This window comes from Ascaphus truei, chromosome 7 (assembly GCF_040206685.1).
Source record: "Ascaphus truei isolate aAscTru1 chromosome 7, aAscTru1.hap1, whole genome shotgun sequence".
Lineage (NCBI taxonomy): Eukaryota > Metazoa > Chordata > Amphibia > Anura > Ascaphidae > Ascaphus > Ascaphus truei.
In genome coordinates, this window is record NC_134489.1 from 79,351,160 (window position 1) to 79,375,832 (window position 24,673).

Here is a 24,673-nt window from a genome sequence, read left to right on the forward strand (position 1 = left end):
GTGACATTTTACTTTTGTATTATTGTTATTATTATTATTATTATTATTTCAACATGATTGTATCTGGGTTACCTTTGAGACGAGCAATAATTTTGTTACTGGAGATACAGACTTGACCCTTAAGTACACTAGTCAAATAATCAGTTTTTTTAAATAATACTGGAAAGTTAAGCACAGCCATTCTGATTGGCTGGCATCTTTCCCTTTAACATGACGTCATTAAATCCAAGATGGCCGCTGTGTCACAAGGTAGTTCAGCCAATCAGACTGTGGAATTTGTTCCCACGATCTGATTGGCTGAAATACCATCTGACGCCGGCTTCGTGACGTCATCTTAAAGGCAAATGAAGCACAGCCATTCTGATTGGCTGGCATCATTCCCTTTAAGTGACGTCACGGTAAAAAAAAACCATTAAAGTCTGCACATGGTTTTAACAGCCAATCAGGTGGCTGTTAACCATTTTGAGGGTAAATGTGACGTCACAAGCCATATTTAAGGCCATGACGCCTCATTTGAGCCCAAGAAGCCGACGAGACAGCATCGGCTGGGATTTAACATGGGGTATTTTGGATTGACAGATGAAGAAAGAAGATAAAGAAGAACAAGAAATGGTTACAGATGAAGATAGAAGAAGGTGATTAAAGAAAGAAAAAAGAAGATTGGGGTACCTGAGCCAGATCTTCATGGCGGATGGCATCGGATGCTGTTGGAGGCCTTCAAGATACGTGAGCTTCCTGTTTCCCCGGGAGTCGGAGGGCCACCGCTTCTAATGGTAAGTAATATATTCAATGTTTGTAAATGTCTCTTTTTACAGGTTTAATATTTGGATGTGTTTTTTGATTTTTTTGGGGGGAGGCACATTGACTGATAATATATTAATCTGTACCACTTTAGGGTACAGATTAATACATTATTATGACAATATTTGGGGGGCATTTCTCGCTTGGTATTGGTGTTGTTTTTGGCATGTCATGTATTATGTGGTTGTCATTGTTTGTTTTTTCATGCTTAATGTCATTAAAGGTTTGCGATTGGTATTCGTTTGTATTTAATGTTATATTATGTTAGCTAATGTGTTTTATGGTTACTTCAGAGATTGTTAGAATTTCTTTCTATTTAACTGTTTAAATTCATTAATGTTGGAGTAATTCATTGTTTACATTGGTTAGTGTTACTATTCATTTTGAGTTGGTTTTGGAATTAATTGTTTAGATTGGTTAATGGTTTAATTAATTCATTGTTGATGTTGCTATTGATTGTATTGATTGGATTAGCTGGCTACTGTTTGTATTTAGTGACGTGTGATTTTTTGGAGTTTAGTTACATTTTATTATTGTGTGTCTTGTGTATTACTGTATTGTCATTAGGGTGCCCATTGAGTGCTATAGAGGCTTATCATGCCCATATTATTATTATATGGGTATAATGTACCACTATACTACTCAATGGGTATAGGGTGGGTATAGTCAGTCAGGGGTGGGTGTTTAGGCCTCACGGGTGGGTGAAGGGGATATTAGCCCTAAGGATGGGTGTTTATACCTTGCGGGTGGGTAGCGGTTGGGTTAACCCCTTTACTACCTTAGCGGTATTAACCGCTAAGGTAATGAAGGGGTTAACTCCCCCCGCAACCCCCCCGCAAGGCCTAAACAGCCACTAAGGGCCAAATTCCCCCTTCACCCACCCCCGCTAGCCACTGTATTGTATTGTATTGTATGTTTCTTCCAGTAAGCTTGGCACGGGTGTTTAACCCCTTCATTGCCTTAGCGGTTAGCCGCTAAGGTAATGAAGTTGCTGTACATGCATGTTTCCTGCCTCGGATGCATGCCGGGGGGGTCCGGAGCTGCTATTAATGGCTATCAGCTCCGGAGACCCCCGGCATCAATCCGAGGCAGGAAAGGGGCCTGATTTTTTCTAAGTACCGACACATCGCTGCTCATCGAGGCATCTCCCCACCAATTTACCAAAAGTTTTCTGGTGGATTGGATTTGGGGAGAAGAATGCCTTTTAGGGCTGCGATGGGCTGCGATGGGCAGCGACAGCCGACTCGCTGGTCTCTGAATCGCGCGAGTTTATCAACCATCCGAAAATGGTCGATAAGGGGCTGATCGCTGCTCAGTCAGCGAATTTCAGATAGCGATACAATTTTGCGTCGATACAGGCCGTTATCGAGCACTTATTGAGGCTATCTGAATACGAGTAGCCATTTTGGTTGATAAGTGCTCGATAAGGGCCTTATCGAGGCTTTCTGAATAAGGCCAATAGAGCCAGTTTGGTGCAGTTTTGGACATTAAGCAATGAGGATGTGTTATAAACATAAGAATAGCATGATTTTAGTGAACAACGGATAATGTGCTATGGAGCTGTAATGTTGAAGGGTTTGAAGGGTTGAAGGGTTTAGTCATGTTGCAAGCATTTTCTTTGGTAAGGCTTACAATTTGCTCACTGTAGATTCAAAGCAGGTAGTAAGGCAAGATGAGAGGGCAGAAAGTCTCATCCTAAAGTATAATCTCAGTTTTTATTTTTATAATAAAATTAGAGGGGACTGTTTTGCATGTAAGGGTATTTTGCAATAGTTACATATAGATTGCAAGAGCAAGGGGGGTCTCAGTGAGATTGCAGAAGTTGGATATACTCAGAGGCTCAGAGTAGTCCAGAAGCGTTAAATGTGTTGTTTTGTTTAGACATGATTGTGTCAAATATTATGTGTGGTAGAAAGAGGGTGGCTGCTTCCCCAGCTGTTCGTATATACTGTATGTTACTTTTCAGGGGTAATCAGAGCCTTTCCCAGGTTACCAGTAAAGACCTGTGGGATCTTGGGTGCCCTGGGCACTCAAGTCTTTGGACAAATTTTCTTCTGTGTCCAGAGAAGTTCGGGTTCCAATGGCAACAGGCCCAGAGTCAAAGTTGACTACAGATGGCTCAGTCGATACTATGTGTTTTTTGTGTGCTTTTCCCCTGTCTATCCTTTTGTGTGAACCCCTCCCATCTGCCCAGATGATAGGAAGGTCCCAGAAGAAAAGGAAACGGCTTTAATGCTGTGTGGAATATAGCAGAGCTCAAGAAAATGGCTCCGTGTTTTATTCGAATAACAGCCGCTGCATCTGTACAAACCAAATTGGGCGAGCTCCCTTCTCTCCATAAATGAAATAGACAAACAGACACTTTAAAGGAGCTAACAGATATCAGAATAGAATTAAATATGCTCCTAACTTCCCAGGCTAAGAAGACACTGAGTTGGTCAAGGAGGAAATTTTTGGAAAAGACAAAAAAGCCAGATACCCTACTCACAAACAAGCTTTAGAACTGGCAGCCGAATTATAATCTACAAGCCCTCAGGCTAAAATTGGGGATTGTGACCTCCAATCCTAAACTCATAGTGTAAGAATTTAAACAGTACTATGAATACTTATATAATGGAGAGGTCATGCATAATGATAAAACGAGTCAGGCTCTGAAGGATTTCTTAGCAGATTATAAATTACCTAGGTTGGGCAGGGGAGACATGGACGATTTGCAAAAAGACTTCACGATTGAGGAGCTATTGGAAGTTATTAAGAACTTAAATCATCCAAAGCTCCGGGGCCCGATGGGTTCTCAAAGTTTTATTATGAAAAAATCATTTCAATTACTACCCCCCCACAAATGCTGTGCGTGTTTAATTCGGTGCTTGTGGGTGCCTCATTCCTGGAACACATGCTCCTGGCATCTATTTCACTAATACATAAAAAAGGCAAAGATCCAGCAGACTGTAAGTTATAGGCCCATATAGTCATTAAATTCGAACACTAAAATATACTCCAAAATGCTTGCTTTTGCTTATAATAGATTGAGCCATATCTTACTAGATTGACAAATTCCACCTGGTCCGGGTGAACCAAAGGCAGACAAGCAGCTGACAACACCAGAAGAATCATAGACCTAATCGAGTTGGCCATGTTGACCTAATATTGTTGAAATTAACATACTGTGGAAATGGATGACATGTTGATGAAATGGACTGGGGGGATCTCTGGAGATAAGGTTGTTGGTGGTTTGCAGAATCCATTTCGTCTCCATTTTGCCTGTATTGTAATGTCTTGTGTCTCATGCTATGTTCCAGGAGACTCAAAGCCAAATCGGCCTATGACTCAATGCCCAGAAATGAGGGGAAACACATATTCTGCAGTTATACAGACTTAGAGATAAAAAATGTATCCTAACAGACCTTGTTCATTGTATTAAGATGTTTTAACCCAGTTTTTACTTATTTAGTGACCTTCATAATGATTGGTTTAAAATAGGGAGGAGATATTATATTCTATCTTGCAACTTATGTTACACAAAGACACTCATATGTGTATAAAAAGCCTGCATGGGCCCTCCCCTTGCATAGCCTCTTGTTGACATTCCAGTATGATCATTCAGTATAATACAATAAACGACTCATTATCTACGACCCATGTTTGCTCTTATCTATGTGCATTTGCAAACAACGACAGCCAATATGAAAAAAAATCCCGGTTCTGGTGATAAGTTTAGATGCTGAAATAGCCTTTGATAGAATCGATTGAACTTATTTGAGGTTCACACTTGGAGCATTTGGTTTTGTGGGAATTTTAAGGGATGGCAATCACGGCACTGTACGACAAACCAGCAGCAAGGCTGATTCATCAGGGCTTCCCATCAGATCTTTTCAGTATAAAGAGTGGCACGAGGCAGGGATGTCCGCTTTCACCCTTCTTGTTTGCCTTATGCATGTGACCCCTGGCCGCGCAGATATGGAACAATGCGGATATTGCAGGAAATCAAAACCAGAATCAGTCCCATAAGGTACACTGTATGCTGATGACGTTATTTTAATGTTGGCCAGGCCCCTCACCTCTCTGCCCAATTTGTTTAACCTACTAGGGAAATTCAATAAGTTATCAACCAAACAAATCGGAAGCTTTAAATGTAAATTTACCAAAGGAAATGGAGAAATTGATAGACATCAATTTTAGCTTTAAGTGGCAACCTTTCGCGATTAAATACTTTGGCGTTAATATTACGAGGAATTATAAATCGCTATACAAAGCAAATTTTCCCAAGTTATTACAAATTCTGAGAGAAGACTTAGATTGTGGTCCACATACAGTGTTTCTTTAGATAGGCAAGATTCATTGTATCAAATTAAACCTTCTGCCACGTATTTTATATCTTTTCCAAACTCTCCCAATACCGGTGGTACGGAAGGACATTCTCTTTATTCAATCATTAATCTCCAAATTTATATGGAAATTTAAAAAATCGAGAGTTAAGAGTAACATTTTAAAAAGACCACCACTAGTTGGAGGGCTTGCGGTACCTTTCATGTTATCATATTACAAATGTGCCCAATTATGACAAATGTCCCAATGGCATATCAATCCCAGTATCAAGAGATGGGTGGCATTGGAGAGTGAATTTTGTGCTCCAGTAGAAATGCACAATTTAATTTGGTCCCCTCAAAAGATCATTAATTCTATCCAGGATCCGCTACCCACCATTACTAACTCCCTTGCAATCTGGGAAGCCTCTAAATTTAGTTGTTCTCTAACCACTAAACATTCGTTAATGGCCCCATTATTTGATAATCCTGACTTTGCTCCTGGTCTGAATAGTAAGAATTGTTAAGTTTGGAAACAGAAAGAGTTGGTTAGACTCAAAGATCTGGAGGGTAGAACTAACATTAAAACGTTTGATCAAATCAAGTCTCAAAAATACATACCCAATTAAGAATTATTTAGATACCTCCAGATTCGAGCATTTTATACTAAATTCTCCCCACGTCCCCCATTGACTTATTTCGAAAAGCTCTGTATTGTGGAAGCAGACATGAGGGGACTCACATCTCAAATGTACAGAGAAGTTATCTGTTCTAGCGCTGACTATTCCAGAAAGCTGAGTTATATGACTCAATGGGAGGCTGATTTAGGGGAAACACTAGAGGAGGAATGTGATAAGATCTTCATGGCTGCAGCCAAGCGTTCCATATGTACAACGTTAAGGGAGAACGCATATAAAGTCCTAATGAGAAGGTATTTAACCCCACTAAAACTCTCTAAATTTGTCCCGGGTTACTCCTCATTGTGTCCCAAATGGTGTGGAGAGCCAGCGGACTTGCTTCATGTGCTGTGGTTTACTTGCCGTTGTGTAGCACCGTTATGGGACCAACTGAGAGATTGGCTACAGAGGATTTTCGACCTCACTATTCCTCTAGATCCTTGGCTATTTCTTCTAAATAGACCTACAGTACACCGGGATTGGCTAGAGTTGAAAACAAACTAAGGGCACATTTTACAACAGCAACGAGGTTCGAGCTCGCAGCATTATGGAAGCAGAATGAAATTCCATCTATTCCCAAGATTAGAAACAGCATTTGGTTTGTTTGCCAGATGGAAAAGTTGACAAGCTTAGTTAACGACACTACATTCCGAAAGGTCTGACTACGTTGGTTAGCACAGACAGATATCCCATGGGTGAACAATGCCACAGCCTTACTATGACAGTAACATATGTGTTCTCCTTTGACGTCGGGTGGAGAAAAGGGAAGTAGAGTTTAATAGAGGTAAACAGCAAGTGGAGGCCGTGCGGAGTTCCACGTCATGACCCGAGGATTTAGGCAAGAAGAGATACAACATGTAGGAGACCCCAGATCAGGTTGACATTACCCCCCACCCCTCCCACTACCCTCCTTGTGATGTGTGTCCCCTGTCTTCTGTCTCTGTTTTTCAGGCTTACACTGAGGTAAAGTGAGTACAGTACATATGAAGCGATTGAACAGATGCAATGTTTTGATGTATGTCTTGTTTTCACTGAAACCCAATAAAAATGTAAGTTACAAAAAAAAAAAGTGCAATGCAACATTTTAGATAATTATTCTATCAAATACATCTGGTGCAGTTTCTTTGTCCCAGTTTTGCAGATGGGAAAATATATTACATTTTCCCCCTGGTAATTTGCAAACTGATCAAACTTTTATATCATGCCATTCATGCATTTTGACAACTTCAACAATATAAATTAGGTAATCTTCTAAATGTATAATATTTTGAGACTAAGCCATGTTAGAAATGTTTTAATGCTCTTTTTCTTACTATAGTATGTGTAGCCATGAATAATAATGGACTGCAGACATCTTCCCTGTTGGCAGTAAACCCTGGTTGGTACAGGTATGCCAGCAGTAGTTATGGAGGTTTTCCCTCACACCCTGGTGAGGTGCCCTATGTATGGATGGGAGTGGCTGCATGCTCTGAGTCCCTGGCTAGTGACATCAGAGATGTGCCTGCCCCCTGAGGTATATAAGGCACAACACTGTCAAGTTATAGTGGTTGTTGCTTAAATGTTTGGCTCCTGTGAAAGGGATTGCAGGATAGCTTTGTGACCCTAGTGCTGTAACTAGTGGCACGAGTTGTCAAATCAAGCCTGTCAAGGCCACACTGTGTCCAGGGACCTGGCACAGGTGTGATCTCCCTACGGGGAGAGGGGATCCCTCTCCAATTAGGAGAGCAGTACCTGGCAAAGGGACAGCACGGAGAAATGTGCGGCTAGAGCTGAAAGCTGCATGGGGCAGTCTACTACAGTCATATCGTCAATAAAGATGCCCTGTTCAAAGAAACCCCCACTGTGTGAGTGTGAGATTACTCTGCAGTGGCAGTCACCACCAAGAAGGAGTTCCTCACCAGGACCATCTCCCTGCGGAAGCATAGATCCTGATGAGGTGGAAGCGCTGCACATGATATAGGTAGGATTCGCACCCACTACCTCAGCTACCTGTTCTGATGACATCCCCGAATATCATCAAGCGGGAGACTCAGGAGTCCTGTTGCTTGCAGGTGCACCACCACACACGATCATGTAATGGGAACCGGTTAGACCACACAGGCCAATGTGAGATTGGGTGGGTCAGACAGGAGGGAACACCCGTTACATTTGGAGGCGCTGCTGAGAGACCTGTCAACAGGACAGGCTTTTGCTAGGCACACTAGGAAACAGGGAAAGTGTCTGCTGCCACTTTGTGCTGCGTGGGACGGAGCCAGGGGTAGTCGGGAGCTGCTGGAGCTGCAGATGGCACAGACGCCTTGGGATCCTGCAACGGGGTTAGTGGGTCTGGAGAAGGGGGCTATTGCTGTTCTAGTCACCTTGAGGTAGCGCTAGAGGGGGACGCCTGAAAGGGTAAACTGGTAACTTAGGGCAGGAATTCTGGAAGGGTCCGCGCTAGGCTAGCCAACAGTAGGTCGACGCCCAAAGTACTGCATGGAAGAGCCAGAGTACTCTTGTCTCCATTCCAGACCATTTACCAAGAGAGGAGCACAGACTGGGAGGAAGGAGATACAGTAGACACTGAGAGAGTGAGCCTAGCCTGAGGTAGTGCAAACACGAGTCAGATCTACGTTAGGTACACAAGGTGGTGCACAAGGCATTTTTATTGTACTGATGTGGTAGCTGCCCCGCAGAGCGGAGCTCCATGTACAAGAATCCTATATTCAGTGATCGAGAGAGAACCGCAAGAATGGAGGATCTGCAAAGCAAAGAAGGTCCAGGATGGCGGACAGATAGAGAGAACCGCAAGAATGGAGGATCTGCAAAGTGCAGAAGGTTCAGGATGGCGGACAGAGGAAGAGATCGCACCTGTTCTGTGCGAGTATGAAGAACAAGCTACAGAAGAGACTTTTGTGAGCCTGTTGTGGACTGGCGTGAAAGCCGTGGCTGCGCCCTGTTTGTCCTGCTTATGTTCTTGGGATAGTAACCCCGAGAACAGTGAGGATGACAGTGTTATTCGATGGGAGGAACGAAATGGACTTGCTTATCATTCGATACACAAACAACCAAACGCTACCTCAAATGTGATGAAAAAAGACAGTACGAACAAAGATGGCGGTTCCCGCGTTCCCGGGACACCGCGTGGGCCAGCTGCAGAAAGTCTTGCAACTTTGCAGTTTGCTAATTGTTGGCCAGGGTTGGCGCCAACGAGAAGACCCCACCCTGTTGGGGAGTGTGGCGTGGAAGCTGGAGCCGCGCCCTCATGGACTATGACTCACTCCGCCCCTGTGCTGGGTCAGCCTACAAGTCTACGAGACTTCCCCCTAGTTTCAACCATGGGGAGTGGTTTACAGTTCCACCGGATGCAGATGGAGAAGGTAGGAGGAGGAGTTGTGAAACCATCCCCTGCACTCCAGTTGCGAAGAGCCATTGACCAGTACAGACCCCTGAAGCGAGTCCCTCCACTGGTGAATATGGCTGGTGTCTCTGAGCAAGTCGAACAGAGTCCTTTGATTACGACACATCCCTACTCGGCTCCAGGAGGCTTCCTGATCCTCCGGGTAGAGGGTGTAGAGACTGTGGCGTGTCTCTGCCTGCTGTGCAGACTGCCGGACGGAGCCGTGGGCAGTGAGTCCCAATGCCCTCATTGTGGACTGCAATATCTGTGGCCCATGCCGACTTTTGTGCCGGTGCAAGCCATGGAAGCCAAAGAAGATGTCCCTATGCTGGCGGCGGAAATTCCGGGCGCATTATGGCAAGAAACCACAGGTCCCGAAGAACCGGCTCTGGTTCTCAAGAAAGAGAAAACCAGTCACCGACGGGGTGACAAGAGAGGGGCACATCGGCGATCACCTAACGGGATGCCCCGCCCGAATGCGAAACTAGAGTCCTCGGACGAGGAGTGTGCCAGACTGTCGAGTGCGATGGATTTGACGGCAGAGTACCATACTATTGGTACGCCTTGGAGAGATGCTATTACTCGTGGTGTGGAGACACGGAGTCGAGTGTCACCAGTACCGAGACAACCCGAGCAGCGGAGTCCCACGGCCGTGGTGACTAGCGGTTCGGAAGGAGGTCGATCCACCCCGACACTATGCAGTAGTAAGCCAAAGCAGTGTTTATCGCAGGCTCCGGGGGTGGTGGTGATTAAAGAAGAGCGGAGCCAGGCCCAGACGGGATCGCGGTGGAGCAGGGCGTTGCCGGATGTCCTGGTGGAAGAAGAGGTCTCAATTGGGGACCCAACCCAAGATGGCGGCGATGCATGTGCGTACACAGAGATGATTTCCGGTGACCAGAGCGGGAGAAATGATCGCGCCTCTAAGGTCGAGCAGCGGAAGCCGGTCGCCTCCGTCGGGGCGGAATGGGCGATCGAGTCGGAGGGTGAAGAGCCCCAGCACTGGTGAAGAGGAGAGACTTTGTTGTGGAGCGGAGTCAGGTATTGTCGAGGAGCAGGTCGTAACCCTGCCGATGCCTACTGTCCGGTCCCGTCCCCAAACCCCGTCCACTCCGAAAGTTAGCCCCAAGGCCCTAGATAAAGTTCCTGCCCCAGTCGTTTTCACGTTTGGGTCAACATCTAGTCTAGGGATGTCAGGGGATTCCCGGGGCCCTTCCGAGGAACTGACTGGAAGCCTGGACTGGGGAACAACGTCTGATGATGGATCGGTGGGAGGTGGGAGGATTTCCCGACAAGTGTCAGTGTCTAGTGATTGTCCTAGTGCCATGAGTGTTACCATTGGGAATAAGTCACAGCGCCGGGGAATTACAGCACCATCAGAGGGTACCTCAGGGATATCTTCTGGGGGGCCTGAGGAGGAGGACTCCCTAAAGTCAGGTTAGGAAGAGCTTAGGGAGACAAGATGGTGGGCGCCTCTGTATGAGGGATATGTAGCATGGATTGACCGCACTCGATTCATTTTGGAAAAAGATGGGGTGGTGGATCATTGGTGGGCTACAGGCGAATTCGATGATGGGGCTTACCTTAAAGAGTTGCGAACGAGGTGGGGTAAGACTAAGCGAGGTTTCATTACGCCCAAGGGTTCCGAGGGGTTAGAGGATCCCGTGGAAGTAGACGAGCCCCTGTCATGGGTGTTGCCGGGGAGGGCGGGCTATGCTAGGTTGACCCGGGCCTGCCGTGCCGAGCGAGCCATCGCTGCTAAATATAAGAGGTCTCATGGGCTTGAGTACCCTTATGTCCCTGAACCTCTGATGAGGGAGATCGAAGATAACCGGGATAGGTGGCTCCGAGCTGACATTGAGTACTATATTGTTCAGAAGGGGGGTGCCATTACGGGAGTTCAGGCCGAGCAGCGAGTTTCTCAATTAATGAGGGTTTGGACAATTGGGCGCAGTATCTACATGCATAAAGTAGTGTACCGCAATGAGCGAGGTCTGCCCCGAGAGTACAGCGTTACGGTGACTGATGCAGCGGGAAGGGACGTGAAGAAGCCAGACCCTAGACACTATTATTAGGTTGCCTCACTAGATAGAGTCTGTGTTTATCTAGCGCTCCCTGCTGGTCAGAGTGTGCTCTACATTGCATTATTATGAAAAAATCAATGATGTTTGAAAATGTAATTTGTGTGTTCTTTTGCAGTGTTTCCTGGCACAAGGTACACCAAATTTAGGTCCCAGCCGGGACGGTGGGGATTCACCAGGGGGGGTATGTAGCCATGCATAATAATGGACTGCAGACATCTTCCCTGTTGGCAGTAAACCCTGGTTGGTACAGGAATGCCAGCAGTAGTTATGGAGGTTTTCCCTCACACCCTGGTGAGGTGCCCTATGTATGGATGGGAGTGACTGCATGCTCTGAGTCCCTGGATAGTGACATCAGAGATGTGCCTGCCCCTGAGGTATATAAGGCACAACACTGTCAAGTTATAGTGGTTGTTGCTTAAGTGTTTGGCTCCTGTGAAAGGGATTGCAGGATAGCTCTGTGACCCTAGTGTTGTAACTAGTGGCACGAGTTGTCAAATCAAGCCTGTCAAGGCCACACTGTGTCCAGGGATCTGGCACAGGTGTGATCTCCCTACGGGGAGAGGGGATCCCACTCCAATTAGGAGGGCAGTACCTGGCAAAGGGACAGCACGGAGAAATGTGCGGCTAGAGCTGAAAGCTGCATGGGGCAGTCTACTACAGTAATATCGTCAATAAAGATGCCCTGTTCAAAGAAACCCCCACTGTGTGAGTGTGAGATTACTCTGCAGTGGCAGTCACCACCAAGAAGGAGTTCCTCACCAGGACCATCTCCCTGCGGAAGCATAGATCCTGATGAGGTGGAGGCGCTGCACATGATATAGGTAGGACTCGCACCCAGTACCTCAGCTACCTGTTCTGATGACATCCCTGAATACCATCAAGCAGGAGACTCAGGAGTCCTGTTGCTTGCAGGTGCACCACCACACACGATCATGTAATGGGAACCGGTTAGACCACACGGGCCAATGTTAGATTGGGTGGGTCAGACAGGAGGGAACACCCGTTACATATGTATTTGTCTTAGAGTACATTTTAAAGCATTACATGCCCTCTGACAGAGAAGAGTAAACACTGTCAATAAACATATTTTATTTAGTAATAGGTACAGATGCAGCAGCCGTTATTCTAACACATCACACTTTGTATACCTCGGAATACCCATGTCATGGCGCGTGATTTCTTCCAACCGTACCGCCTTTAGACGCAAGTGCAGAAAAAGGCATTTTAGTGTTCTGATTTTTAAACATCTGAAATTGACACAGTAGCACAGAAGCACAGTACTGTACACATTACAATTCATTCATTTCATTGCATTTAAGTGCACACAAACCATGAAATTCAAACAAAGCAACCGCGATAAACACGTGTGCCTGGGGCGATTGGCCGCGTTAATGCCGCGTGGAGTACAGCAGAGCACACGAAAACGGCGCCGTGATTTGTTCGAATAACGGCCGCTGCATCTGTATAAGCAATAAAAAAAATATTTCGTGTCAACCAATACTGCATTTAAATCCTCATTGTAATTTAAATGGATTAAATGTAATTTCTAAAGAATAGGGTTATCTGGCCATGAATTGTGTGTCTGTTACTGAGCTGCAGGTGGTCAAGAGAGAGAATATAGGTAGCATGTAGCAGTCTGATAGTTACAATATTACTGCTAACACAATTCCTCTCACATTAATACTGTATTTATGTACAGTAGACTGGTGTACAAGCTGAGATGAGTCTGACATGCTTTATTCTGTACCTCACATTGTCATAGATTCACTAAAGGTCAATAAAAGCAAAAATGGGCATCAAAGTTGTTTAAGAACAATTGTATTTATAGAACTAGTCACTAAAGCTGTAAAGCTACAGCTGTATCACCAGCTGTAAAGCAATGTTAACAGGCCTTTTGTCCCAGCAATATTTTACAGCAGTGTATGTAAATGAGTAACTAATGACAAATTACTTATTCGCCTACTATTTACTAAACTTTGATACCTCGCAATATTGGGTTACCACCAACAAATATTGCTGATTTATCACCTACCCAGGCTGGTGTTAGGCCTATCTTGCCTATGCCAGTTGGCTCAAACCCCAACACCCACACATCATAAATATATATTTATGTCAAAAAGAGTGCTACTGAGTGTGGCAAATGTATACAACAAAAGATGGAGAGCCCAATGCTACATCCAATTGACAAAACATATATGGTAATGAGTTAAATACTTCAATAATAATATTTTCTTGGCTATTTAGTTAAACCCTTTTGTTATACCTTGACATTGGTATGCAAGCTTATGACGCTTTGGCCAAAGGGTTTAACTAAATAACAAGAAATTAATGTTATTGAAGTATTTAACTTTATACTCATTACCATATATGTTTTGTCAATTGAATGTAGCATTGGGCTCCCGTGTCTTTTGTTGTATACGATCTTGCCTATGCACTGTATGTAATGGCCATTATAGGCATAGGCAAAACAAAACTAGCCAAACTAGAGTAGGTTACATAGTTACATAGCAGATGAGGTTGAAAAAAAGACAAGTCCATCGGGCTAAACATATGTTACTGTACATTTAGGTGATGGAGATACTCATCCTATATTTGTAATTACAATATATTGATCCAGAGGGAGGCAAACAAGAACTACAGTGAAACATCATCAAATGATGTCTCATAAGGGGGGAAATACATTCTTCTTGACTCCAGTAATGGCCTACAGATTTCTCCCTGGATTAACATCCTTCCTATATTTACTTATTTGGTATATCCCTATTTACCTTTCCTTAAAAATACATTATATACACATGCAACAGCATTTTAGTATATAAACCCCATAGTAGCCCAGGAGACCAGCTAGTCATGAGCAACTCATGGCTAGCTGGCCACTAAAGTCAACTAGAGGATGAATATATACCACAAACTACATTTACTACCTCCCCTTGCATACCTGGCAAGGCATTACGAACGCTATGGCAAACAAGGCATTAACACCCACATCCCTCCCCAAGGTGCCTAACCACCCTCCTGAGCCACCAACTCCCATTATCTACCCCCAATACCTCCAGCATCAAATCTACTGTAGATTAAGAATTTATAGCCCTGAGGTGAGGGTTACACCTTATTTGCCATCGCGATGAGTAAGGTATTGGCAGACACTTCTTTTCTAGCCTCTCTGGTGTGCAAATGATGTATAGTATTTAGTGAAGTGCAGGGCTCTTCAACTGGCGGCCTGTGAAAGGGCCTTCATTTAGCCCTTAGACGCTCTGCTCCGGTTCAGCTTTTCAGAAACTCATGGGAAGTTAAGGCAAATGCTTGCAAAATTATTGAAATATAATCGTTTTCAAGTCATTAAATGAGCTTGTTCTTCTTCTGTTTTCTGATCTGGCCCTGTCATGATAATATGACGAAATATTGTATTTTAATCAAACATGTTTTAATGATTACTGGTGTATCCCACAGAGAGATGATGCACAGGTCACGCCTTAGTTGGATATCCATTTGTCACTAAAATTTAGGAGCAAGACAGTCATTTATTAGTCTTGTTACGTCTATCATAATCACCTGAATCAATTTATATGTCAATTATGTGTCTAAGTATTAAAGAAAGTAAGTTATGAGTGCATTTATATATTGAGGGTATGATTTAAACAAATTTATTAGAGGTTTTTTTCTCTGTCATAAAACTGTCAACCTAGCAGCTGATTTATGACAGGAGTGGGTTTATGTTGTTTCAATGGGGAAAGAATGGTATATAGGGCTTGCCCTGGAGTTATGAAATCAGAAGTGAGTTTTAGACCAAACATGTGAATTCTCATATTTCTACACCAGTGATCTCTCTGGGGAAAACCTATGATATATGGTAAAGTATTGTATAAGGTTTTCAGTTTTATGTTTTATCCTGTTATTTTAAGAAACTGTTTTGCATTAACTGTACAGATGCAGCCACTAAGAATCGACCATTTCTCACCAAAACTATTGATATTTCGGTGAGATATTGTAAGGATCCGCGCTGCGGGTACACCCGCTTCCAGTGCCTCCTTACCTTTGCTCCGTGCCACCCAGGCTCCCCGGCGGCATGCCTCACTCCTTGCGGCCCCCTCCACGGCTGCTCCCACAATTCCGGGTCGCGCGCGTCACCCCAAAGGGGCCCGCGCGGACCCAGGCTTCAATTTGCTGGCGCCGGGTGCCTGACTCCGCCTCCTCTGACACGGCGCGTGCTTCACACGCTTCCCTATCCCTGCTCCGTCAGGTCCGCCCCCAGACCCTTCTCTCCTATCAGGCCCTTCCCCGGGCTGCTCCTCCGCTCCTCCCCTTGCTCTGACAGGCCCCAGCTGCCCAGGCACCTCTCCCCTATCAGGTCCTCCCTCGGGCCGCTCCTCCATCCCTCCCCTTGCTCCGATAGGTCCCAGCCCCCTATTTAGTCTCCCCTCACCATTTCCTCTTTGCTCTGCATAGCTTCTGTACCTTGGTGATGTCTGCTGTTGCCTGGCCCCTTTTGTCTTTCAGTTCCTATTCCTGTCCCTGGATATACTGCTGACCTCCCTGGATCTTGACCTTTGGCTTTGGACTTCTACTACGCTGCTCTCTGGAACCCTTGGATTTGGCTTTGGACATTACTACTCTGCAGACTTCTATATCCCTTGGACACGGCATACAGACACTCTACTACGCTGCTCTCTCCACTCCACGACCCAGGCTTACGGACACTCTACTACGCTGCTCTCTCCATCCCACGACCATTGGCTTACGGACTTTACCTTTCTACGCTGGAGTTGGCAAGTACGGTACTCATTCTATTTTTGTTACCAGGACCACCTACGCTACTTCCACACTCCAGCCGTGCCCCTGTTTACTGCGAGGTGTGTGGTATTACTCCTTTCCACCTCAGTCCCGGGGTCTCGTCTGTCTTGTGGGCAGGCCGAGCGTTACAGATATGTCACGAGGTAGTCTGCAGCAGACTAATAGCCCAGTGGATTAACACAGCACAGGTTCCTGCTGTGTGAATCCTACTGGGTTCTACCTGTCTGTAAAAGACGCGCAGTAAGAGATTGACTGATTCAGTCTGTCTACCTGCGCGCCTCTAGCAGGTGATCGCAGGGGTTTTATAAAATTTTAATATCAGTATTGTAGCAGGGGGTCTCCGGAGCTGAACCGCTTTGATTTCAGGTCCAGTGGCCCCTACTTCCCAAGTTACATGCCCCAATCCAGGCATCTGTAATTGTATGTTCTTGTAATTATCTTGTTCTGTAATCTGAAGCACAGTATGTCTATATATATATGTGTGTGTGTGTGTGTGTGTGTGTGTATATATATATATATATATATACTGAACTGTTGCATGCTCTTGAGTGAGTATTTACATTTTTGGACAATAGAAACTGTACCCGTTTTTTGTGGGTTAAGTGCATAGTTTTTCTATAATAAACAGGGAATTGTGACCCAGGCAGATATATTAATTTACATATTTTCCATAATTTCTTGGGGAGTGGCAGCGTATAGATATGATTGCAATTGAGTAAGGGGTTAATATTAACCAATTGAAAGTACTTTGTGTAGAAGAAAGGTGAGTTGGCTAGATTAGTTGTGTGTATTAACCCTGGTTGGATATCTAAGTCACATGCTCACTTGGGTGCTGTTCGTGACAGATGGTATATGGGGACGGATTGAGAAAAAATATTGTTAATTTGAGGGACCTTTGCAAAGGTGAACAAAGGGCCAGCTTGCGAACTGTGTATTAACCCTTATCCCTTATGCAGGTCACGTGCTCACGGGTGTGCTGTACATGGCAGGCCTCTTTGGAGAACTGGTTGAAGATCCCTAGTGTAATTAAATAGTGTAGCATTGTAACCTCTTTGGTGCCTAAAGGCATTTCTTTGATATGCTTTGGAAGCCCATAAGGTATCATAGTCAGTGCTCGACAAACCCGGTCGCCAACTCGCCAGCTGCGATCGGATATTGGCTCGTGGCCAGTAACCTTTCCCCTGCTCTGCAAAAAAAAAATCCCCTGTTCGGAAAAAAAAAAATTGAAAAAAAAAAAATCGTAGCTGATTGGCTGTGACGTGAGATGGAGTTGCCAGGACTTCAAACCGCCCTTTCTGCATGGGTAAGTAATGGGGGGGGAGGGGTTGAGTGAGTGCGTTCGTGCGCATCTGCTGCTGCTCCTCCTCCTCCTCATATCCTGCTGTATAATTGTGTCAGCTCCTATAATTTACAATTTACTGATCCGGTCATGGAGGAGTTTGGACAGATGCTTCAGGTGGGGGGAATTTAATGCACTTTAAATATTTATATACTGTATACACTAATACATCCTTCCCCCTCTCTCCGGTGCTCCCGCTGCCCGCGCGGGTCTGAACATACTGTAAAAGCCGGGGTGTTTCCCTCCCTCCCCTCCTGTGTTCCCGCTGCCCGCGCGGGTCTGAATATACTGAGGTAGCCGGGGTGTTTCTTCCCTCCCTTCCGGTGTTCCCGCTGCCCGCGCGGGCCTGAATATACTGAGGTAGCCGGGGTGTTTCTTCCCTCCCTTCCGGTGTTCCCGCTGCCCGCGCGGGCCTGAATATACTGAGGTATCCGGGGTGTTTCTTCCCCTCCCCTCCTGTGTTCCCGCTGCCCGCGCGGGCCTGAATATACTGAGGTAGCCGGGGTGTTTCTTCCCCTCCCCTCCTGTGTTCCCGCTGCCCGCGCGGGCCTGAATATACTGAGGTAGCCGGGGTGTTTCTTCCCTCCCCTCCTGTGTTCCCACTGCCCGCGCGGGCCTGAATATACTGAGGTAGCCGGGGTGTTTTTTCCCTCCGCGCGGGTCTGAATATACTGAGGTAGCCGGGGTGTTTCTTCCCCTCCCCTCCTGTGTTCCCGCTGCCCGCGCGGGTCTGAATATAATGAGGTAGCCGGGGTGTTTCTTCCCTCCCCTCCTGTGTTCCCGCTGCCCGCGAGGGTCTGAATATAATGAGGTAGCCGGGGTGTTTCTTCCCTCCCCTCCTGTGTTCCCGCTGCACGCGCGGGTCAAATGCTATAGTAGCCGGGTTGTTTCTTCCCCACCCCTCCCCTCCTGTGTTCCCGCTGCACGCGCGGGTCAAATGCTATAGTAGCCGGGTTGTTTCTTCCCCACCCCTCCCCTCCTGTGTTCCCGCTGCACGCGCGGGTCAAATGCTATAGTAGCCGGGTTGTTTCTTCCCCACCCCTCCCCTCCTGTGTTCCCGCTGCCCGCGCGGGTCTGAACATACTGAGGTAGCTGGGGTGTTACTTCCCTCCCTCCCCTCCTGTGTTCCCGCTGCCCGCGCGGGTCTGAAGATATTGCAGTTGCCGGTGATTCTCTCCCCTCGGTGCTCGCGCGGGGCGGGAGGAAGTAGTGTGTGTGTGGTGTGTGTGTGTGTATGAGAGAGAGATCGAGAGTGTGTGTGTATGGGAGAGAGAGTTTGAGTGTGTGTGTGTGTGTGTGTGTGTGTGTGTGTGTGTGTGTGTGTGTGTGTGTGTGTGTGTGTGTGTGTGTGTGTATATGGGAGAGAGAGATTGTTTGTGTGTGTGTGTGTGTGTGTGTGTGTATGGGTATGAGATTGAGAGTGTGTGTGTGTGTGTTTGTGTGTGTGTATGGGAGAGAGAGAATGTGTGTGTGCAGGACACCAGAGGTAACCCCCCAGTCAGTCACCCCCCCTCCACCAGTCAGTCATCCCACCCCCCCACTCAGTCAGTCACCCCCCACCCAGTTACCCAGTCAGTCACCCCCCCTCCCCCCACACAGTCACCCATTCAGTCAAAAGTCCCCCAGTCAGTCATAGTGTCAGTCATACCACCCCCCCACCCAGTCAGTCATCCCACCCCCCCCACATAGTCACCAAGTCAGTCATCCCACCCCCCACCCAGTCACCAAGTCAGTCATCCCACCCCCCCACCCAGTCACCAAGTCAGTCATCCCACCCCCCCACCCAGTCACCAAGTCAGTCATCCCACCCCCCCACCCAGTCACCAAGTCAGTCATCCCACCCCCCCACCCAGTCACCAAGTCAGTCATCCCACCCCCCCACCCAGTCACCAAGTCAGTCATCCCACCCCCCCACCCAGTCACCAAGTCAGTCATCCCACCCCCCCACCCAGTCACCAAGTCAGTCATCCCACCCCCCCCCACCCAGTCACCAAGTCAGTCATCCCACCCCCCCCACCCAGTCACCAAGTCAGTCATCCCACCCCCCACCCCGTCAGTCAAAAGTCACCCAGTCAGTCAAAGTCAGTCATCCCACCCCCCCCCCCAGTCAGTCAGTTACCCCCCCCACTCAGTTACCCCCCCAGGTCAGTCAGTTGCCCCCCGCGTCTCTTCCCCTTCTCTGTCTCTCTCTCCCCCTTCTCTGTCTCTCCCCTCTCTGTCTCTCTGTCACTCCCCTCTCTGTCTCTCCCCTCTCTGTCTCTTTGTCTCTCGCCTCTCTGTCTCCCTCTCGCCTCTCTGTCTCCCTCTCGCCTCTCTGTCTCCCTCTCGCCTCTCTGTCTCCCTCTCCCCTCTCTGTCTCCCTCTCCCCTCTCTGTCTCTCTCTCCCCTCTCTGTCTCTCTCTCTCTCCCCTCTCTGTCTCTCTCCCCTCTCTGTCTCTCTCCCCTTTCTGTCTCTCTCCCCTCTCTGTCTCTCTCCCCTCTCTGTCTCTCTCCCCTCTCTGTCTCTCTCCCCTCTCTGTCTCTCTCCCCTCTCTGTCTCTGTCTCACAATCTCTCTGCCTCACACTCTCGATCTGGATATCTTACTTACCCTATATATCTTAACTGCCCTATACTATACTAACATAACTTATACTGCTTTCTTCCAGATCTGACTCACACGGGAGACATCGGAGCCCCCCCTAACCCAGAAGACAGGTAGGGAACACATCCCCTCCAATGTATAACATTGCGGGAATGAGGGTACCTGGGCATTGAGGGACTGCGGATCAGGTAAGATCCCAGGCGGGATTGCTGCTTTAGATTTGTGAAGCGGGGACGTCCAGACACTGGTTAATGGGTTCAGGAAACTAGTCATTCACATCTGGCTTTTTTTTCTAGATCCGACATTTATACACACACACATACACACACTCAATCTCTCACACACACACACACACTAACACACTAACACACTAACACACTAACACACACTAACACACACTAACACACTAACACACGTAACAAGGACCAATTGTAGTATAATGTAATACTATAAATAAACTTATGTCAAAAACGAATGTTCTTACTAGGAATTTATTCAATTCATTTTATTTATGTATTATTTTAAAAGCGGGGGCGGGACTAGGGGCGGGGTTGGGGGCGGGACTAGGGGCGGAACTAGGTGGCGAGTAGATTTTTTGGTTCGGCGAGTAGATTTTTGGGTGATTTGTCAAGCACTGATCATAGTGATTACAATATTTAGAAAAAGAAAAAAGACAGCGCACAACTCTCATAGCGTAAAATGTAGATTATATTGTGAAATATAAAAAGGGTGGTATTATATGCACGTACAGGAAATCCTATAGTTAAAACAGGGCATGTTTGGGATACATGTTACCACTGCAGCATACAACTGGTCACAATGCAGCAAGCCGTCGTCGTCGTTGTCCGAGTCCCAGCCAGGTAGGTGAAGGCGTCCTGTTGTCCTGGCGCTCCAATCTCTAGATTCACTTCCACGGCCGTTTCCTCGTAGATGCTGTGACGGCTTCCCCAGCAGGGAACCCACGTTGACAAATTAGAACAGTATAAGTCACACACTAATAGTTATGGGGCTTCAATACCCACAATACAAGCCATCCTCTTACGGGCACTATAGCGGAGCCTGTGACGTCATGGGAATCACGTCGTTAGGATGCGACCCGCGATTGCTCATGTAATAAGGCTTACCACAGGCTCCGTTACAAGTTGATGACAATAGTATGGGGCAAAATAAAGCAATGGTTGCTCAATGCAGTACAACTCCTCGCGTTTTGGTGAATTAGAAAAAGTATTGTGTGTGTGGTGCACAGCTACAAGAACAGGTCGGATGGCAATAAAAATATTGTTTAATCAAGCTGCATTAAAAAACGGGGAGGAGTACAACCCTCCTACGCGTTTCGTAGCACAAAACGCGCAGGAGGGTTGTACTCCTCCCCGTTTTTTTAATGCAGCTTGATTAAACAATATTTTTATTGCCATCCGACCTGTTCTTGTAGCTGTGCACCACACACAATACTTTTTCAAATGCTTGAACTTCGGACGTGGCTGCACGCCTGAGGACCTGCAGGGAACAACAGTGAGTACGTTCATATTCATAATTCCCCAAGACGAGGAGAATGGATGCAATCCTCACTTTTACCCATAGGGGTTAATCTGTCAATTCATGTGACACTGTACCCAAGAACTGTATCCTCAATCATTATATTGTCCCCTGCATGGTTACCTCTATATATATGAATGGTTATGAAGGGACACAGCATTTGAGCTCCTGCAATACTCCATATGTTTTGGTGAATTAGTCTACATTAGGGATAATTTACTGCACAAATACAGATAATATATACACCCTAACAATGCAGATGATTGGCCGCTCAGGGGGTAATAATCAACCAACCATGGCAGATCAACACACAATAACACAGGTGTTCACATAATTAAAATCAACATTGAAAAAAATCAAGTTTAATCACAAAATAGGGTATAAAGAGTTTAACTAAATAAAATAAACATAAACACCATAAATAGCCATCCTAATTTGATTGCCATGTATATACTGTACAAGGCTGAAGAAAGAAGGGCTGAAATAGTAATACATCCATAATAACATTGCATATATCTAATCAGAAAGTGAGACAAACTGACTAGGAAATAACTAAAGTGGATTGTAAATATACAGAGGTAAAATACCACCTGTTGGGAAAAAATAAAAATATATAAATAGTAAAATAGAGTTAATATTCAATGGACACAAATAATATATGTATAAAATATATATATACACATAACATTAAAAAATGCTAAAAATATATATAAACTAATAAACTGATTACTAAAAAAAAAGTATTTTAAATAAAACACAAAAATAACGCCTAAAAAGGCAATAAACTAGAAACTAAAATCAGAAAACCTAAAACTGAATGAATATAATGACCAGATATCCAATTCTTCATTAAGGCCCAATGGTACCAATGTCTTCATTTGGTACTGTATATCCAAAATGTCGCCTGCTTAGAAAGGGCCTTAATCCTGTCTTTTTTTCCTCTTGTATTTTCCAGATTACAATATTTGTCTGCTAAAAGATAATATAATGATTTTTATTACATTACTATGCTAGCGATGAATTCTATTTGCATATGGGGCTTTGACATTATTCAGGAAACTGCGATAGTGACTCTCACAGTTTTTTGGCATTATTGCCAGACATCCATATGCAAATGAGTCGATTACCATACGGTTATTGTGCATATATAATTTTTAGTAAATGCAGCGATAAGTCTGAAAGAAATCCTGCATTATTTTTTATCCATAACGACGAATATTACTGCAGATTAAATGACCTTTAGTTAATCTAGTCATATGTGATTGTGAGTAAAAACAGAAGACATAAATGCCCTGTATACTTCATTATTAGATATGCTCCTGTCAACAGCATTCATTTAATATCTTATGCGATGCTGAATGATGATTTTTGGCAGTGAAAAGGAAGGGGATCTTTTCAATATTAAAACAATATATTTAGTTTTGCATATTTCTTTATAGCCCCACATTTACATTTCATTCCACTAACCAAATCACTATTTGTTTAGAGAAAGGGTGAATTATTGGGATAATACTAACTGCATCATGAATTTGTTCACTGCAATGCCAGTGATGCCTGTAACATTACACTGCAGTATGTCTCAAATATCTCCAATACTAAATGGTTTTTGTAACTTTTTTTCATGAATATTGTATATCTACTCCCACATCAAACATAAGGAGAGCATGGACATATGCACATGCATACTGCATATCCACAATCAATGTGAACAGAAAAAACACATTTTTTTTACCCACAGCTCTTTTAAAGTGCTGACAGATGGAATAGACAATAAAGGAGCCAGAATTGGCCCATGTATATTAATTTCATGCTGTTTAGTACTTGTTTTAATTCCAGTGTCTAACATATGATTATTATTTACAACATGTATTCCCAGTCTATGCTTTTATATACATTGAATCATCAAATAAAGCAGCACACAGCTCCATATATATCATGTCTAGAGTTATGCATACTGTTGTGGTTTATATAAATATTTCTATACCTTCAGTGTATGCATAAGATATAATTAGCTATTTTATATGTTATAAGCATACATGGTCTACTATGGCATTCTAGGATGAGTAAAACAAACAATTAGGCCCGCCAAACCCTTGTTTGGGCTAGCAAGTTGATCTAAAACATACAGTAGCAACAGATTATCAAACAACAAGGAAACAATCCTCTTCAAACTAATTGGGGCATTTCGTACACCAGTGTAACCCTGCTTCCCTCCTTCCCCCAGTCTCTACGGTGGTGTCTAGGGTGCATGAGGGCAGATTATATGCGGTGTGGTGCATACCTGTGAGGAACAGGAGGGCCTGAGCTTCCCGCGATGTTGTGGGGGAGCCAGGACCGGGCTTCTGGGGTGTTAGCCTCCATCTTCTCTTAAGGGTGCAGTGCCTCCATCTTCTATATTCCCAGGAATGTGGGACAGGACCTATATAGAAGAACCCCTTGGGTCCCAGGGTAACACCTTCGAATGCACACACAGTCTTTGATGATAACGAATAGTCTCTTTATTGACAGATCAACAATCTCCCAACGATAGTAGCTTTCAGTAGAGCAACATCACTCGCCAAGACTGGATATTTCACCGCTCAGCAACCACACATGCAATTCCTCCTCTCCTTCCCTCCAAGGCTCTCCTCCGACAGGATGGTCTGAGCTAGGGCTTCAATACCCTGGGGCCCACCACCGAGGTTATCCTCACGGTGGGGCTTGCATTCTCCCCATCACCCCTGGCAGTGGGGTGAGGGCATTGGTCCACCAAATATATAATTCTATCAGCTCTACAACAAGGAAGCTGACTAGGCCCACTCCTTGTACTCGGCTCCTACACTCTGCGCAGGGGAGACCACGGTCTCCTCTAACTCCTCGGACCGTTCCGCAGGAGTCGTCGACTCATCGCATACTCTCAACTCCAGGCTCTCGATATCACTACTCACGGAACAGAACAGAACAGGACAGAACCCTTGGAGTTGACCGCTAAATATAGAGCTAGCCCCGCCCCTCGTGATGACAGCAGAACCTCCCCTCTTGCTCACACCTGCAGCAGAGTCCAGGCCTGCATCTACCACTCAGGATAGGGCTATGAAGGGGGGAAACCCGGGATGATTACTGGTGCCTGATCTTAACGGGACTTATCACAGTAGAAGGAAGATAGGTATAGCCTGTGCTGTTTACAGGGGGCTACACCAGTATTA